Consider the following 6686-nt stretch of genomic DNA (forward strand, 5'->3'; position numbering starts at 1 on the left):
CGAAGAGGCTAAACAACCCCGAGGCAAACGACGAAAGATAATGATGCACCAGTTGACGCGTCCTCCTATTTCTTCTCTTCTATTGGGCTTTTCAATGGGACGATTTGAATGTTCCTTTCCGGAGGATGTTGCCTATGTGTACAGTTATAGGGCATATCCCTTAATAGTTCTCGGAATTACCTTTCCTTTATTATAGGGTCGTGATTTTTAACTCTTCGTCGAGTTGAGGTCTCTAACTTTGACAAAACAATTTATTTTTCGGCAATTAATGGAGGAAAGTAGAAGAGCGGTCGCTATAAAAGGTAGAAATATCGATTTTGTCGTAAGTGCTTAAATTAATCCTACTATGGATTTCGAATCTTTATGCTTCAATCTCATTTTCTTTCACGGATTAAGCGTCAATGCAAAATCTCGTTTGTAAATTTTTATCGATATCTATTTTATAGTATTTTAATTATCGAAATATTTCTTTCGTCGCTATTTGTTCCATTTCAATTCTACCATTTTATCAAGTTTAAAGAAATTGAAGTATTTATAACATTGCGAACTATTTTGTGCGTGTGCTTGGTCCTTAACGGATTAAGTGTTAAAGTCTCAAAATTTGAAAATCGTACAATAGATACGATAAATTCTACTTATAACGACTATAAAAAAGGAGAAGCGTTCAAGGGAATGCTAATCATCCGTTTTATGAACGACGATATAACTTTCCCGGTCAATGTTGATAAACGTCGGAAAAATAAGCGAATTTTCCAACGTGAGCTGTTTATTGTCTCTCATATTCAGAAAATTGCAAGTTTTGCGTGGGTAGAGTGTAAAATATTGAGGAAAAATCAAGCTGGAGTCTGCAGGGGTTGCGCCCGGAATGTAAGATTGCAGATAGGTTTACAGCTTCAGATACATTGAGTCTGCTTTACAAAATACCGTTATTAAAGCGGCGGTACGAGAAAGACAGTTAGGTGGCGAGCTAACCCTGTGATCTAAGGGATCTAGCCGCTAATCCTCGTTGGCCGGATTAATCCGAGCTCACCGAATTTTCCGGCTCGACGGTGCACGGTCGTCGAGAAAAGGAGCGTTCGGCCATTTCCCTTCATACCCGCCGTTCCGTTATCCTTTTATCCAGATGTCTGTGGCATAAACCCGAAAAAAATTTTGTTCGACTCTGCTCGAAAATTCGAGCGACCGGAGAGAAAGGGATATTTGGTGGAAGTGATACAGTAAGATTTAAAAATAAAACGTGAAATACTGAAAAATCCTCATCAGTTACGTTTCTTAAATTTTGTATCATTTGATAGTATTATTGTACGATTTAACAAAATCTGATACTTCGAAAATGAAACGTAGAACTCCATAAAAAAGCCTTTCGTTAGAAAGTAAGGGTATGTAACGATACTTTGTGTAGTCACTGTAGCTGTAGCTAGAACTATTATTCCCTACGCGCACATTTTGTAATCTGCATCGATATTTTTGAAACCAACGTCTATAATCGTCGGCAGTGAAGTTCAACCGACGAGTTATAAAATTAATACCTTTAAAATATAAGTTGGAAATTCTACAAAGGAAGAACGGTTGCTTCTTGTAAGCCCTAAGTACATCTAAGAACTAATTACTCGTTGTGTTCAACGAAGATTGTAATCTTTAACAATCGACCTATTGTATCAACCTTGTCACATCGTTCCCATCAAGTATATCCGAGTTTTCTGTCGGTAGTCGATGACGTTGCATTAAGGCTCCGTTTATCTCTGTCGTTGGCCGTGAGAGTGCAAAAACTTCGCAGTAACCTGCCATTTAAAACATCTTCCCGACGCCCGCGAGAACCAGCCCAGTCGTTAAACACGATCGATCAAAGGACAGAATCCGATCGTCATGATTCTCTAAAAGAGCTTTCCGTGCATCGCCAAGGGATCCTTGATAGCAAACGTTGACGAAGATTTGGCCAGGCGTGCCGATTAAGATGGATCAATGTTTACGGAATCGAGAGAAATAATCCCCGATTCTAAGGGAATTACGCTCAATATTTGAAAGACCATGTATCGGAGAGTCCTGAGGGAATATCCAAACTGCGAAATTCTGCAACTGTCCAAAATGTGGTTGCTGCAGCTACGATGGCTACTGAAAATTATAATCGTTCCTGGGAACGTCAGAAAATGTTCAAGTTTCGGACCACGAGCATGTCGCGCGAACGATCGATTGTTGCGAGTTGGTGAGCGTATTTTCGCTGTAATTCGAAAAGAATGGGATCAATCCACCATAGTTTATCGTTCATTGGAGCGTTCTTCAATCATCTTTGTTTTCTCGAAGTAACGATATAATGTACGATAGCTGATAGCTGTTCGAAAAAATAGTCGTACTTCCAAGTTCTCCTTGATTATCAGAAAGAAAAAGTAGAATTATCGGTCTGATAATGATTTATGGCTGGTTGGTTATCGATAAGAAAGGCGTATACGTCGTACTACGTGTCCCACAGATGGTCAAGAAATCGCTAGCCTGCAATTAGCTGCGAAAAAGTCGAGCGAAACTTTCCGTGACACGGTGAACGCGTCACGTCTGGTCGTAAACCTGCTTTGTGCGAAGAACAGAATTAGAAAAAAAGGAATTTATGGCCGGTCAGAATGGAGCATGGTATTCGATTCGCGGGCGATTCGGGGATGGTGGCGTTACCTGGCGCCTTTCCAACAATGTGTTCACACTTTTTACTCCGCGATAAATTCATGTGCCGCACCCGACTACGTCGATTGCCTGACATTTTCTCAGCGCTGTCCGGACCTATCGTCTATCTATGTGTGCATGTGTATTTCGTTAAAACTAATTGATCGTTTAATCGCGGTCATTTAATTTTGGTCATTAATTTCCACCGTCTAATTTCTTTTTCTGTCCTTTTCAAATTATGATTTTATTGTCCCTTTTGTGCCGTTAATCTTATCGCGGTGCCCTTTTCTACTATTTTTATATTGCCCTTTAAAAAGATCTCTATTATTTCTGATGATTTGAGATGGCTTTTATCAGTTACATTCTTTAGTTATCACGAAGTACTTCAAGTATCATCCTGTATCAATAGAATAAAATCAAAGTGTTTCTTTTGATGATTTTCATAAAGAATTCAATAAATCCAAATGTTTTCCTCTTATTAAATATTCAAATTCTGTTTGTGCGCTCACAGCTGGCAATAGCCGAGGCGTCAACGTTCTCAATATCTTTTCATGTTTGTTTTAACTTGAAATTTACATCGACTTTTAGACCATTCACGACGTACTTGGTTTAATTTGTTTCTGCAATTTGTTTCTATATCTTTGCATTGCAAATATTTATACAAAATTATATTTTTATAATCACGATTAAAAAAAAATGGAATCTAGGGAGAGATCTACTTCGCTTACTAAATATCATAATAAATAGCCTATCTTTTGCATAATCTATATATCCCTACACATTATGCACACTTTGCGTATTTTCTCCGTTTCAAATTGCCTATAAAGGTCGAGCAGATCATATATCGGACTTTGTATGTTTCTAGTGCTGTTCTAGAATTAGAACGAGAGTACGTACTCTGTTTTTGGCATAATTTATGTACTCCTACATATTATGCACATTTTGTGTATTTTCTGAGTTTCAGATTTTCCGTAAAGGTCGTGGAGATCATATATCGGTCTCCTGTTCTGCCCTTAGTCCTGTTCTAGAATTGGAATGAGAGTATGTACAAATGTATCTACAAATGTACATGTATGCACGTTGAAGATGGAGTAGGAAAACCAAACAAGATTCCTATCGTTATCTAGTTTTGCCACTAGACAGTGAAACATGAAAGTATTTGAATACTTGCCATGGACAATATTATGTCTGCGTTATATGAAACCTTTTGAAATTTCAATAACACCGTAATGAGATTCGAATATCATGATCGCGCTGGTATCGAAATCAATCTGAAAATATACGTCGCGGAAGATATATTAATATAAGATATACTAATGTAATTTTCTCAACATCTTGAAGATTTATTGTACTTCACACAACGATTACTGTGTATGTGTATGTGTGTGTGTATGAATCTTTGGGGAAGTGAAAATAAAAAATGATACGAATGGGTCAACGTGTTTTTGCTTGGTCTTGGCTAATTACAGAAAGGTTCCTATTGACTAATCGACTATGGTAAAAAAGCAAGGGACGTGGAGCTGACAGCAGGTAAAAATGTGGTGAAAGAATGAATCAGGGATTTTCTTGACTTGGTCAATGGTGCTGGTTAGGGTCGTATATCTAAAGAATAAATATTTGTGTGTCACTCTACCGATTCTTGACATGTATCAGATTTGTCTCTCAAGTAAAAAAAAAAAAAAAAAAAAAAAAAGTTTATGATATAAATAATCCTCTTAATTATTGTTAAGTTAAGCAATTAGTGTTAAGGATTGTTCTATAAAACATTGAGGTTTATTAATGTAACACATATTTAGCTGTTCAAATACTTTAGCAAACATTGTGAAATGTATAATATGTTTGTAATAACTATCTTGTAACTTCGATATATATCTATATCTACATTTTCGGTTTTGTTTTAACCTTTACCAAATACAGTCATGCTACTCGTGTCTCGTTACAGCGCTAATGAAATTTTGATCTATTTTGTATAATATATAATATTCATAATATGATTTCATAAATTTTCAAATATTTCCATGATAACTATACGTTTAAATTTCTTTCTCTTTTCCTCAGTTTGTAACTTACTAGAATTTAATTCTAATTGCATAAAAATACGATTCATTAATTAATGAGCGAAACACAGTATCGCATTTGCAACCCCGATTCTTGTAATGAATTTCGATTTTTCATTCATATTATGCGAATATTATGCATTTGTCAATTGCCCACGATGGAAGTATATCATGATGTATCTACACCGATGACACGTGTTTAATCACACTTGGATGGGAATCCGTTCGATTATCGGTTACGTTTGAACCGATGTCGAATCATTTGACGTAAACTAAAACCGCCCGTAGGCGTCATTCGTGCAATTGTAAACATTTTCCATCGATACATTTGTCTACAAATATTTAACAGAGCGCAAAATAATCAGTTGACACTTTGATCCCGCGGAAACGAAGCGCATTCGTTGGAAAAAAATAGAAAAGTAAAGTTTCTGTCTTCAATTACGATCGGCTAGATTATTTTAGTTCGAGGAGGTTCGACGTGTCTTCGAAGGTAATTCAGCGGAAGACCACGTCGAAGATCGTCGGGGAAAATGAAGGGGAAAATGAAATTCTCCCCATTGTACGGGAAGTTTCTCAATCTCGCTGGACGCGACTGTCCTTTTATCACGCCGGTAATTAACTGCCTAACAATTTTTCTCAACTACAACGCTCAATTTAAACTTTATTAATGAAGGGACCACGCCTCATTAAGCCGCCGCCCTTAATGACGAACGACCATCTAATCCTAGCACGATTATCGTGTTTACCTCATTTCCCGAACGAGAGCTCCAAAATTTCCAGAATATTTCGCTTATTATACCGCCCGATTATAACCCGACTACGATACACAAGTATCGATAAAACGAGAGGTCGAACAGTCACGATTCTTCCCTTTAAACTCTAAAGAAAATTTTACGAGTATTCTTAAAACGTTGTTAAAACAAATTCTCCGAAAAGGGGGTCGGTGAATTTATTTATGAGAAAACAGTCGAACCGTGCGCCACTCGATACCAACAACGATGGTAAAAGCAAAGTTCGACCCAATGTTTTCTAATCGTTGAGATATTCGGTTTCGCGAGTTGTCCGATGAAGCGACGATAATTCGTGCAATTTACAACCGAGAGAAACGGAAAGAAGGAACCCTGCTATGTGCGCGGGCTTGTATATCCGTGTTATATACATTTTCATGTCGGAAATCGTGAACATTAATTTTTGCGCCATCTAAAGTTCCCATTCACAGGGTTCTAGCGTTTTAGAATCCACCAAGATTTAGAAGTAAATTTATGGATATTTTCGTTTAGGGATTTTTTGAGATGCATTTGTTGGTTTTGTTTCGGTGTGTTGTATAAAGGGGAGCGATTCATTGTCATACAGAAGCAGGATCAAACATACACATACTGCTATCTTAGCGGATTCTCTCCGCCGCTTCCTCCTTTTTCCTTTTTCTTAGTCTCTGCTATTCTACCTTTCTCTTAGTCGCCGCCACCCTTCCTTTTTCTTCCACCTCTCCCCTTTCTTCTCTTGCCCCATTTTGTTTTTCTCCCTTTCATTTCTATTTTCGACCTTCCTACCATTAGTTTCTTTCCTTTTCCATTCCTTGTTACACCTCATTTCCATTCTTTCCTTTTTTCCCTCTAGCTCACTCCTATCCTTTTTCCTCTTGTTTCTTTCTTTAGCTCTTCACCCTTCCATCTTTCTTCCTTTTCTTCCCTCCTTTTTTCTTTCCTACTCTTCCTACACCTTCTTGCCACTCCTCTTCTCTCCTATTTTTTTCTCGTTTTCAATCTCAAGCGATGAATACATAAGGATTTAGTATACTAAAAGCATCATTCGCTACTCTACGTCGACGAACTGTACAATGTGTCTAAAAATACTTAATCTGTCAAATCAACCGCGATTACGACAGGGTGAATGTTCATAAATTGTTCATAAATTGCGAATTTTACCTGATACCGACTCCTGAAAATAGGGCCATAAACTTAACGACGAAATTCTCAAGTT

Source organism: Bombus affinis, chromosome 14, assembly GCF_024516045.1.
Source record: "Bombus affinis isolate iyBomAffi1 chromosome 14, iyBomAffi1.2, whole genome shotgun sequence".
Taxonomy (NCBI): domain Eukaryota; kingdom Metazoa; phylum Arthropoda; class Insecta; order Hymenoptera; family Apidae; genus Bombus; species Bombus affinis.